Source organism: Lycium barbarum, chromosome 8 (assembly GCF_019175385.1).
Source record: "Lycium barbarum isolate Lr01 chromosome 8, ASM1917538v2, whole genome shotgun sequence".
Classification (NCBI taxonomy): domain Eukaryota; kingdom Viridiplantae; phylum Streptophyta; class Magnoliopsida; order Solanales; family Solanaceae; genus Lycium; species Lycium barbarum.
The window spans coordinates 20,685,435-20,699,035 of record NC_083344.1 but is presented as its reverse complement, the minus strand read 5'-3'; the positions used below and the strand labels follow the sequence as shown (position 1 = coordinate 20,699,035).

Sequence of the window (13,601 nt, the reverse complement as noted above, 5' to 3'; positions counted from 1 at the left end):
GTTCATTTGTTGGTAGCTTGGAGGATTAAAAGCATGGCTCTTGCTTTCCAGTTGGCTGTTTTTGCATTAATTGCTACTTCATTAATCTTATTGATTAGCATACCAGTTGTATTTGCTTCTCCTGATGGCTGGTCGAGTAACAAAAATGTTGTATTTTCCGGTACATCCTTATGGATTGGATTAGTTTTTCTGGTGTGTATCCTTAATTCTCTCATCTCTTGAACCTATTCGTCGCAGACCTAGAACCAAAATGACCCCCCTAATTGTTCTCGGTGGTGAGACACATTAAATTTGAATCTAAGTCCCGAAAGAAAATGCAAATCAAATAAAGAAAACAAAAAAAATTAGCGGGGCGTCAAACTTCTTGAATAAAAAGAATACAATTCAAAAAATAATTGGAATCGTTCCGAAGAGAATATGTGTCCCAGCACTACACAAATAAGATCCGGTTATATGTCATATATGCGGGTATATATATTATGTATCAAGAACAAAAAAATGCGGATATAGTCGAATGGTAAAATTTCTCTTTGCCAAGGAGAAGATGCGGGTTCGATTCCCGCTATCCGCCCAAGATCCAAGATAAAGTATTTATTTTACTATTTATTTATTATTTCATAAATAAATAATAAAAAATATATCATTAAAGTAAGAATTTGGTATAGTTGGCCGTGATAGGGTAGTGATTCTATCACTCCCGTATGTTTCTTTTTCTTTCCACCCCCAAAAAGCGAAAGGCGGGAATTAATTACTAAATTATGTACTAGTTAACAGAGTCAACCCTAAAATAGTTTGACAAAACAAGATGTTGCAGAGACAGGATTTGAACCCGTGACCTCAAGGTTATGAGCCTTGCGAGCTACCAAACTGCTCTACCCCGCGCCGAAGATAAGAACTGAAAACTAATCGATAAACAGGGATTAAATGCGCCCCTCCACCCTATCTGTACAAACAGAATAACCCATTTATACAGAATGGTAAAGGGGTTTCTATGATCATTGACCATAGAAATAGAAATGAAGCATTAATCCTTACCAAATTGATCTTGTTGCTCCTGGCAACAAACATGCATGAACCATTTCACGAAGTATGTGTTCGGATAGTCCAAAGTCTCGATAGTTAGCTCTGGGCCTTCCGGTCAAAAAACTACGTCGATGAAGGCGTGTAGGTGCACTTCCGTGGTAGGGATTGTAACTTTCCATAATTTTCCCATTTGTCACTCAACGATGGAACCTTGCTTATTTCGTTTTTTGAGGATGGACGGATCGAATGATATTTCTGTTCCAAATTTTTCCTCTTCTTCTCCCTCTGAATTAAAATTTTCCTTGCCATAATGATTGAATTCCTATTAGTATCCATGATACAAGTCGAATCCTAGACGTAGAAATAGAAGAAGGTGGACCCCTCTCTGTCGAAAGAAATGAGATTATCGAGGATACACACATTAAAACTTTTAAACAAATTTTCCAGACGTAGAGGCAATCAAGAAAGCCACATAAATGAATATATAACCTACAGAAAAGTGAGCTACTCCAACCAATCTTGCTTGTACAATGGAAAGGGCCACTGGTTTATCTCTCCAGCAAATCAAATTGGCCAAAGGTGTGCGTTTATGAGCCCATGCTAAAGTTTCAATCAACTCCTGCCAATATCCATGCAAAGAAATTAAGAACATAAATCCAGTAGCCCAAACAAGATGTCCAAATAAGAACATCCATGCCCAAACCAATAAACTATTCATACCAAAAGGGTTATATCCATTGATAATGTCAAGCTCCAAATCTGGAGGGCCGCGACCGGCACCCGGTGCCTACCTGGATCGGGCGAACCAACATTTAAACTTACATTTAGCTAACACTACAAGAAAAACGGCTATTAGCGACCAGAAAAATGGTCCCTAATAGTCTTATTCTTGTCCCTAAAAGTAAATAGCGACCAGAAAAATCTGGTCGCCACCCGTCGCTATAGCATCCGCCGCTAAAGCCCAATAACGACCAGTTTTTCTAATTGGTCCATAGAAACTTATAGCGTCGGGAATATATCTGTTCCCTAAAACCTTTTTTAGGACCATATTTCTGGTCCATAAATGAAGATCAAGCAGCCATATTTTGGTCCCTAAAAACATTTAGCAACCAGTTTTGCTAGTTTGAATAAAGGTTTTCTAGGACAAAAAACTGGTCCTTAATGATATTAACGACAGGAACCTGGCTGGTCATACACGATTTGCCACCAGAATATTATATAATTGTAATGTTGATAATCAACTCTATATAGAGAAAAGTATCACTAGTGTCAAGCTTTCACAAAACAAATCAAGGTTCCAACATTAGAGACCCCAATGCAAATTTCATTAACATGTCAAAATACAAGGAGGGGGACATATACCTTACCTCCAACTTATTCATAGAATTTAAACTCTACATACTACAACCACATATCTAAATATCCTGGTTGCACCAGTTTGTAATAATACGCAACTACTATATTAGTTGAAATAATCAGTTTGAAGGCAGAAATTAGATCATCTGAATTATATAGGAATTATACCGTTTTGTGGCAGTATGGAAAAAGCTGGACAAATTTTGTATTAGCTTTTTGTCTGCAGGAACACATTATTATCTGGTGTAAGAGGCTGAATGCTTCCATTCTTTGCTTCTCATAGTTCTGGCTGCTGATAATGGTTTTTCTTTCGATCATTATTGCAAATTATGATTCACAAGTCCATCCTGCGAGATAGAAAAGATGTTAACACTCATAACATGTAGGCTTTTGAATTTCATTGCGCTAAAATAATGCTATGGATGAAACAACTTGTACCATAAAAGTGGTCTATGCCTCTATTACGTTGGATCTATCACAAAGTGATTTGAGCTTGAATAGTTCCTTCAAACCAAGCAACCTATAAGTTGACTACTTGTTGTCTTACTTCATTTGAAGTTGTTCTATCTATTATATCACATACATATATCGGCATTGGCAATATTAGTTCTAAGTATTCCACCTACCTATTATACATACATTAAATAAATTCTTGTAGTAGTAGTACTATGAAACATACTGAGCAGAGAAAATTAAGCCTAAAGAGATTTAGCAGTGTTTCTTACCAGAGAGAAGTGGTACCAAGCTAAGAGTGATGCAAGTTTCTGAATCCAAAAAGGTACTGGTAATGTAGTTTTCACCTATTTCTAATGGCATAAGAGAAGTCACCTAGTAAAATAGTCAGCATGATCTTGTTTCCGGAGAGCTTTGGTTGAGTTCCTATCATTCATAAATACCAATTCACATCATTCTAGAGTATATCTAAATAGCTACCAAGAATGTATAGTTAAAGAATGAACAGTAGAATTAATTTTCTTCCAAAACTAAGCAGGCCAAAAAATTGAACTTTTGACTCCTGCAATAGTATTAGTACACGGAAGATTTTCCAATTGAGAGAGACATAATACCTGTTTGATTTTAGCTAGCCTGTCTAAAAGAGTTCAGAAAATTCCCAATCAAATAATTCACTTAGAATATACATGTACTTTACGAAAGGATTAGAGATAACGTCGACATTAGTGAACAAACCAAACAAGGAAGGGGAAGAAACAAAGAACACTCACCAGAAAATGAAAGAGAAGCCAGCATATTTAGGCAAAGATTTGTAATACTCACTGAATTTCTGTGAGAAAAAATTACAAGAAGGCCTTAATCCCCTACACTTTAGAATTGTAAATCATGTCACTACCATACAGAGTTCCTTTTATTAGGAGTTTGGATTACAGTCTGTTCACCAGAAGAAATCATTGGCTCTTTCCAGAGGTAAAATTACTATAACATCTTAGTTTTCTGTTTACAAATTAAAGAGTTCTCCTTAAGTTTCCACCTGCCGAATGTCACCAACTGTAACAACTCAAACCCTTATTTGGAGAATTTACGTTCAATTTTCATGTTTTGCGGTCTTGGATAAATTAATATTATTCCCTCCGTCCTAAAAAAATTGTCTTAGTTTGACTTGGCGCGAAGTTTAAGGAAATAAAAGGAGACTTTTGAATTGTGTGGTCCAAAACAAGCCTTAGACATTTATGTGGTTGTAAATCATTTCGTAAAGTTAAATTGTTTCTAAATATAGAAATGTGTCAAATCTTTTTGGGACAAACTAATAGGGAAAATAAAACAATCATTTTAGGACGGATGGAGTATGTTTTAGGACTTGTTGGCGTGGTTTGGTTGGTAACGAAGAAGCTCAGGTTGTTTCGACATCATTGGAGACAAGTTGAGATACTAGAGATAAAATGCAGGTGCACACTCTGGTGTGTGCCACGTACAGGGCAAGTAACCTGCTTGCCATGAGGCGCATGGCGCACTAGGCATGGTCTATCCTTACTAACATACCAAGACGTGCTAATCTAACAATCCTAATTGGCACAAATTTTAACTCAACAAGCCAGCTCAACTGTCCTGATATTTTGCTGGCTATCTACACCTACGCTCTTTGCCCCTCATGCACACTCTGGTGTGTGCAACGAACATGCAAGCAACCTGCTTGCCATGAGGCGCATGGCGCACTAGGCATGGTCTATCCTTACTTACATAGCAAGACGTGCTAATTGAACAATCCTAATTGGCATAATTTTTCACTCAACAAACCAGCTCAACTGTCCTGATATTTCGCTGGCTATCTACACCTACGCTCTTTTCCCCTCCATTACTTATAAATTGCATAAAGTTATCAGCAGAGTAAAACAAATAGTGAGAGAACAAAGCTGTCCCTACTTCAGATCCTTTTAATGAAATATGATTTTCTTCCTGTAAATTATACAACAAAAGAAGGATAAAAACTTTGCAAAACTCCATATTAAGCATACGTAAGACAACAACAACAACAGGGTACCCAGTATAATCTCTAAGAGTGTCATATAAATGTTGTCTTCTTTAATTCAATGAGAAAGCAATACAATATTCAAAGAGGCCAACTCTTCTAACTCTCTAAATTCTACAAATTTATATCACTTAACAGTTGACACAACTAGTGTACATGAATGGCGTACATGATCCTATATTAAAATAGTGAAAAATAAAAACACACTAATACTTGTTTAAGAAAAAACTCTAATATCTATTCACTAAATTGTAAAAACACTCTAATACTTGTTTAAGAAAAAACTCTAATACTTATTCACTAAATTGTATACTCAACGTAAATATAGTATCACACGCGTTCGGAAAAATAGAATATACCAAGATGTAAGAAACATAATAAATACACCAAGTAAAAAAGAATATGATACTTCAACGTCATGACAATGACTTGAGATCAAATTTGTCCAGCACTATCTCAAATAAATACATGTGTTTCCTTGCAAAACGTTCTTCTTTTCTGGTTTCTTTGTTAATTATGTAAGCACAAATAAGGCATGCCAACCTTGTTTATTCTAAAGGTAAATTTATTCCTCTTCAATGACTTGACAAACTTGTCTTCTTACAATATTCTTCCAGTAACATATATCTGTCTAAAAGCATAATCCAAATATTTACACATTAATCTGGAATCTCTCAAGCAATTAGTAATCTTGAATGTTGTGGTTTGAACAGTTCTCTTGTCCTTCTAAAAGCATAATCAAAATATTTACACATCGATCAAGTAGGCTTCAACAAGAGGCTGAGTGTATTTAGCAACTAGAAGTTGTAGAATGTTGTTGAGAAATTGAATCTAACGAGTCAACAATAATGGAAACATAAAATTCCACGTTTCCCATCATTTTGATAAAAATCATATATTCAAATCAACAAGGCTTGTGAAAACATTAACTTAGTTAAACAACTACTTACAATCATAGAAGAGCAGAGAACTGACCCTGGAAAATTTCATTAGCTTGTTGACCCGCAGAACAGAGAACTCCACCAAACGATCACCAGTTCTTCCATAAACTAAGGTATACATAGCACTAAGATGCAACTAAACATCAGAACCGGTCAATCGTTATAGACTAGCAAACTCAATTAAGCACCTCATCTAGTATAAATTGGTAACAAAGTACAACAACCCTGCTGATTAAAGCTTCCATATAGTACATAAAGGAGTGGTTCATAGTAATATTTGGCATGGGTATAATAATATTGAGAAATATATTATAGCATAAACACCCAATAATTAAGCAAAAACAATAATAACATGTATCCATCAATGAAATGAAGAGCAATAATGAAAATAAATGCAAAAAATCACTCACTTTGTCCACAAATGAGATGAAGCGAACCGAAACTCATAAGCATTAACATCAAAACCCAACAAGACTAAAACAGAAATTTCAGAATGTTAAATTAAGTCTAAATTAGTGAAAGGAAGAAAGGAACTGTAACCAAATAAATGACACACTTCGTCACTGACGCAGGTCTTAAATAAAACCAAACATACAAGAATAACTGAAGCAGAAGAGAAAACTAAAATAGGGAAAGCAAACTTACGAATTTCAAGCTAATACTCTTGGAATCTCCTTGAATTGAAATAGGGAAAGCTCATTCACATCTCAATGCTGAGGTTGAAGTGAATGTGATATGGGTCTTGTTGAATCACAAAATCCCCACTCAATCACACAACATGACAGTGTCAAGAACAAAAATACAAAACTTACCCAAAACAACACACCAAAATTGAATAGTCGTGAACCCTAGAGAAGTAATGAAGAACAGTTGACGACATAATTGTGACTTTGAACGAAGAAATCAAGAACAAATTTCAATGAAACACTAGATTAGGCTGTCAAAATGATGAGAATTTAGGGTTTTGGAGAGCTAACGTTGAGATTTGAGAATGGGGAGTAAACCGTATTCGCTATACTGATGAATGGAGGAATGTTTAAGTTTTCAATTTCTTTATAATAATAATATTATAATAATTATTATTATAATTTTTATTTATTAAATAATACACTATACAATATACTGTATATAAAAAAATTAGAGGAAATTTGGTTGGTGCCTTAGTCCCGCACAATGCAGTGTAATAGGGACCAAATATTGACAATTTTATGGATGATGATTAGTCTCCTGGCAGTTAAATTCAGAACTAGGGACCAGGAAAAAGTATAGTCCCTAAAGATATACTTTTAATGACCAGATTTGTATCTGGCCGCTAAATGTTGGTCGCTAATAAGCCTTTTTCTTGTAGTGTAAGAACGTGGATAGGCCTAAAGTGGCCACCTGCACTCAGAAAAATCCCAACACAGATATACACATATAACTCACTGCGGTCTGGCCGCCTCCTCAAGAAACAAAACATAACTATATGCGGTCCGGCCGCCTCATGGAATATATGCGAAAATACTCAAACCACTGTACGAGCCGAAACGACTCTCATAAGTAACTATGCATCAAAGATGGGCCACAGGGCCATGGACTGATTGACTGTACTGTACTGTACATGTGTCTACAAGCCTCTAAAGAAGCATTACTGAGTCATGGGAAGGACAGGGCTCCGGCTCACCCGTCGACCATAAACATAAAAGAAAGACTCCATATAAACCTGGAAACTCCGAACAAAAAGGAGCTTACCACCAGCGGATGTCAAGTACTGTCTACTGAGGAGTTCTGTCAATCTATCGATCTGTACCTGCAGACATGAATGCAGCCCCCCCCCCCCCCCCCAGCAAAAGGGACGTCAGTACGGATAATGTACCGAGTATGTAGAGCAGAAGAGTAACATACACATAGGAGTCATGAAGACAATCTGAAAGTCATAAACTAAACTGACTGACTGAATACATCTGTATGTCTGACTGTCTGAACATATCTGTATGAATGCATCTGTATGTCTGACTATCTAAACATACTTGTATGAATGCATCTGCTTACTGAAAATGCCTCTGAGGGCGTATGATATGCATAGGTCATAGTGCCGAGGAACGTACGGCTCGATCCCTATCCCATATAGGCCCCTTCGGGCATGATAGCATAATGGCCCCTTCGGGCATAATAGCATAATGGCCCCTTCGGGCATAATCACCATCACTGTGCACCAGTTGATCAGGTGGTAATGCGTATATAACGCCTCGCCCACATCCCCATACCCCATATATATATATATATATATACATAATATACGCGTATATAACGCCTTCTGGTCACGGGTCAATATGCATAGATGTAAATGAATGTAATGCATGAATGTGAACTAACATAATCATGATATAAAACTCAGGACCCATGAAAAGAAGGAACAATCATAACAAGAGGTATAGGATCATCAAGAACTGAGATACTCCTAGTAATTCTAAGAGTAAAGTAATATGGAGACTCGATTACTCGTTGTTCGCTCATGTCATAGGATCATGCCAAAATGAAAGAAAGGGAAAGCCTTAACATACCTAGACGCTTACTTCTCGAATTTTCTAACTTACTTTCCCACTTGCAATCTACATAAGATCATTCGTACCATTGTTAGTGTCACGACCTAACCGGAGGGCCGCGACGGGCACCCGGTGCTAGCCCACCCGGGCACCCCTTAGCATACCTTTATACTTACATCTAGGTAAGCCACATATTAGACCATACATTCCTATTCATCAATCGCACTAGTCCCTTTGGACAACAATACCTTTATATCATCATTGGCATCTATGCCATATCAATGTATATAAGCTGACAAGGATAACAAAATGATATACAAAATATAGGCCGACAAGGCCAAACACATCTAACCACATACACATGTCTACGAGCCTCTAAGGAGAGTATGTCATAACATATAGGCTGGACAGGATCCCGCTATGCCCATAATTATGTACACAAAAGAATCAATACCAAAAAGCTATAGCTCCGAATGAAATGGAGCTCCGCTATGTAGTCCCTGAGAATGTAGCTATGGATCAAGTCTGTCTCCCTGTGCACCTGCGGGCATGACGCAACGTCCACAAACAAAAGAACGTCAGTACGAAGAATGTACTGAGTATGTAAAGCATGATCAATATCAACATAGATGTTACACCGCGAAAATTTCTCCGTGAACGTACAACGAGTAGACCAACGAAGTGTATGAGTGTGCGATGTTTTACTAAGTAGGGAATGATTATTTATGAATTTTGGAAATGAGAAAGTTAAAGATTTGCACTTCGACCCAGTGTGTCGTAAAATAGAATACGGCCCGTAAACTGCCATCGTCCTTCAACATTCCAAAAACTTCAACTTTCTGCCAAATGCCGAAATGGTTAAATATGACTCAGAATACGGACCGTAAATCGAAATACGGCCTGTAAACTACGACCGTAAACCACCATGACTCCAGCAAACCTTTCTGTTTCTGATATGCTTAAATACGATTGTGAAGGACAGACCGTAAACCAGAATACCCGGCCCGTAAACTGGGTTTACGGCCACTGTGCACCCGACTACTGTTCATTAAAAATAAGGTTTTGAATTATTAAAAGGGACCCTAAGCTCATTTATTCATTTCTCATCTACACGACTCAAGAAGTCTCTAGAACACTCTAAACACATCATGCACAAGAATTTAACAGAACCAAAGGAAAATCAAGGTCAATAACATCAAATCCATGAAATCAAGTGTAAGAATCACATCAAAGTTCATCTATATCAAGGAATTGTAAAGGAAGTGAAATAGGGTTTTTGGTATAGAAGAGCATCACTACTCAAGGCTCATTCCTACAACATCTAAGGTAAGATTGATGACCTTTCATGATGATTGAAGCATTAATACATTGAAACACTTGGATTATAGAAGAGTGTAGTAAATGGGTCATAAAATGTGAATAGTGTCATGGTTGGAGAGTAGTTGGGTTGGATTATGAATGATGGAGTGTTGTGATTATGAATACGTTATAAATGACATTTAGGCAATGAAATAAGTATTATATACGAGGAAACGCGATGGTAAGCTCTAACCATAAATGTGGAGGAATTAAAGAGAAATGGTAGATTGTGGTCAATGTATATAAAGCTTATTGTTGATTGCGATATTGTGAATGTTGTTGTGAGTGTGTGGGAGTTGATATAGAATATAGGAAAAGTAGTATAACCAAAGGAAGTGTCGCCCAATTTTCCCAAGAAATAGTAGCGCGTTATTATAGTCGATTAACTAACGTAAATGTGAATTTTGTTTTGAAGATAGAAACGCGATATCAAAGGAGAACAAGCGAACGATAGCTTTGCTAAACGTCAAAGGTATGTGAGGCTAGTCCCTTCTTTCTAATGGCATGTACCTCATAGTATAATTTACCTCCTCTTCATGAGTCCCTATATTCTGGAAAGCTAAAAGCCTATATCTATGAATGGTAACACAAGATAAGAGATATAATATGATGATCCTAAAATGGCATGATGTTATTTATTGCTCACACTCACCTTATATGTTAGTTCCTTCAAGGTGAGGCAGAATGTCAATGATTACTCCATAATGAAATCGGGGGATCACGACCTTACGTCACCCCGGTCGAGTAAAGTTGTCTATAAGCCTTATGCATGTATTATGATAAGTATGTTACGATAAGCATATTATGATGAGCATGTATGATGATGATATAACACCGCGCCTAGTTGGCCGGGCAGTCACCGCTAAGGCGGGCAGCTATACGATACACCATGGCCAAATGGCATGGGCAGACACCACTAGTGGGCGGCATGAGATGATACCCCGGACGCGGGAGGCCTGGACGCAGGCTAATGTTATGATTATCACACCGATCCGATATGGACGGGCAGCTTATACATTACTACACCGCGCCTACATGGGCGGGCAGCTTATACATTATGCATACATGATATGATGACGAGTATGAGTAAGACAGCATGACTTAATTCTTTATGCATGACCGTCAGATATAAATGTTCCATGTTGATATTTCCATTATGTCATTGTTCAATTTCTTTGTTTATGCCTCTCATACTTAGTACAATGTTCGTACTGACGTCTGTTTTCTTTGGACGCTGTGTTCATGCCCAGAGGTAGACATGGAGGAGAGCTCGACCCGGATCAGCAGTAGCTGTCAACCGATTGAAAGCACTCCTTTGTTCGGAGGTGCTTATGACTATTCTTTTGTGTATATGTATTTTTGGGCATGACGGGGTCTTGTCCCGTCCTTATGCTTAGCACTCCAGTAGAGACTCGTAGATGTGCAGTGTGGGTTAGATGGTCTCACGAGATGCTATTATATGTACATATTATTTTGATAGCCGAGAGGCATATGTATATAAAGGTATTTATGTTTCCATATAAAATACGATTTTCCTACAATTTGGGTATAAAGTTGATAAAAGAGCATTAAATGAGTAAGACGAGTAGTAGAACGAGTGGTGCTCGGTGGCTAGCCCCGGGTACCCGTCGCGGCCCCTAGCTGGGTCGTGACAAAAGTGGTATCAGAGTGGTTCAGTCCTAGGAAGTGTCTACGAGCCATGTCTAGTAGAGTCTTGTTTATGGTGTGTTGCGCACCAGATCAATAAACAAGAGGCTACTGGGCATTTAGGAAAAATGACCATCCTTCTTCTTATGAAATCGTGCAATAGAGCCATGTATAAGACTTTATCCTCCCTAATAGTGTGTTGTGATTTTAGAATGCCGCCAAAGGGAAAGGCTACAGGCGCCCAGAAGGGAAAGACTATGACAAAGAGGCGGGTAGAAAGAGAGCCTCCGATGAATATAGAAGAAGGCGAATCACATAATGAGGCCTTATCTAACACTTCTTATACCCCGCCTAATGTGGAAGAGCAAGGAGGAGCTCCAGCTCCAATTCCTCCACCGGTTGCTTCGGGTCAAAAAATGACCGAGGCCATACATCTATTGACACAGTTGGTTGCCGCTCAGGCACAACGATAAAATGCGATTTCAAGTGATCGGGCAGCAAGTACCAAAGCCCGTGATTTTATGAGCCAAAATCCCCTGGAGTTTTTCGGGTCAAAGCCGGATGAAGACCCGCAAGGTTTCATAGATGAGGTGTTGAGGACATTGAAGATTGTCCATGCCTCTGAAACTGAATCCGTGGAGTTGGCATCTTATAGACTCCGGGATGTGGCTGTTTTGTGGTACAACAATTGGGTATTATCAAGAGGAGAGAATGCGCCTCCTCCGGTTTGGCAAGAATTCGTGGATGCATTTATTTGTCACTATTTGCCACCCGAGGTCCGCCGAGCTAGAGCGGACAGGTTTCTAAATCTGAGGCAAGGAAATATGAGTGCCCCGGCTATTGTGGCCGACATGGGAGATCGGGTACATAGATTTTTAAGTGGCCTAGGGCAACATTTATTCAGAGATTGTTTGACGGCTTCCTTGCAAGACGGGATGGATATTTCCCGAATACAGGCCCATGCTCAGAATTTAGAGGGGCGATAACAACCACCAAGGAGTGACCGCGATAACGAAATAAGGCAAGGCAAGAGGGCTAGATCTATGGGAGCAGGTAGTGGTTATAGGGGGGATCAAGGCAGACATATTCTGGTTACTCAGGCCAGTCGGTGACCAGTGCACTTCCTCGATTCGCAGGTAGGAGATTTGATCGCTCCTTCCGTTCAGGACAGGGCCAGAGTTCGAGGGCCTCAGATTCCCAGTTCAGGGAAGATTATAGCCAGAGGAGACCCCCAGTACCGCGATGCAACCAGTGCGGTAGATTGCATTCCGGACAGTGTCGCCAGGGTTCGGACTCTTGTTATACATGTCGCCAGGTGGGGCACATGATGAGAGATTGCCCGTCGACGAGTGGCAGAGTTGGAGTTCAGCCTACAGGCTCAGCAACTGGTTCTTCCTCAGTACGCCCGGCAGGACAGATTCCCCAGATGTCAGCTGGCCGAGGTAGAGGTAGAGGGGCAGCATCTACTTCAGGTGCCACTCATCCCCGTGTATATGCTTTAGTCGGACGACAGGATCTTGAGTCCTCCCCGGATGTGGTCACAGGTACATTGTCTATAGTCTTCCGTGATGTATATGCACTGATAGATCCGGGTTCTACTCTTTCTTATATTACTCCATATGTAGCTGGTTGTATTGGGGTGAAACCTGAGTCAATTACACCTTTTGAGGTACTCACCCCGGTTGGTGATCCCGTGATAGCAAGGCAAGTGTACAAAAATTGTGTCATTGTGATATGTGATCGTCAGACCAGAGCTGATTTGATTGAGCTAAAAATGATAGATTTCGATGTAATCATGGGTATGGATTGGTTGCCCTCGTGCTACGCTAATGTTGATTGCTGAACGAAAGTGGTTCGATTTCGATTTCCGGGAGAGCCCGTGCTTGAATGGCAGGGTAATACAGCATCTCGAAAGGATAGGTTTATTTTCTACCTTAAGGCAAGGAAGATGATAGCCAAGGGTTATATTTATCATTTAGTTCGGGTTCATGACACCGAGGCAAAGCCGCCAACTTTCTAGTCAGTTCCGGTCGTGAATGAATTCCCAGATGTATTTCCTGATGAGCTTCCGGGTTTTCCTCCAAAAAGAGAAATAGATTTTGCTATTGACGTGTTGTCGGACACCAAGCCTATTTCTATTCCTCCTTATCGAATGGCTCCGGCAGAATTAAAAGAGCTAAAGGCGCAGTTGAAAGACTTGCTTGAAAAGGGGTTTATTAGACCCAGTTCATCACCGTGGGGAGCACCGGTCTTGTTTGTAAGAAAGAA

General features: G+C 39.2%; 1 long non-coding RNA gene and 2 other non-coding genes across 4 annotated transcripts; 1 reads left to right on the top strand and 2 right to left on the bottom strand.

Annotated features, from left to right (window-relative positions):
* Positions 1-500: 500 nt before the first annotated feature.
* TRNAG-GCC (transfer RNA glycine (anticodon GCC)) lies at positions 501-571 on the top strand. Its single transcript has one exon. It is a non-coding gene; the product is annotated as a tRNA-Gly (tRNA).
* A 237-nt stretch (positions 572-808) lies between these two features.
* Positions 809-882, bottom strand: TRNAM-CAU (transfer RNA methionine (anticodon CAU)). Its single transcript has one exon. It is a non-coding gene; the product is annotated as a tRNA-Met (tRNA).
* A 1,432-nt stretch (positions 883-2,314) lies between these two features.
* Positions 2,315-6,895, bottom strand: LOC132606027 (uncharacterized). Of its 2 annotated transcripts, XR_009569576.1 has the most exons (4): positions 6,448-6,895; positions 5,837-5,910; positions 3,105-3,258; positions 2,315-2,726 (listed from the first exon to the last, which is right to left on the bottom strand). It is a non-coding gene; the product is annotated as an uncharacterized LOC132606027 (long non-coding RNA). The 2 variants fall into 2 exon arrangements; XR_009569575.1 differs by lacking the exon at positions 2,315-2,726 and having other exon boundaries at positions 2,748-3,258; positions 6,448-6,891.
* Positions 6,896-13,601: the final 6,706 nt, after the last annotated feature.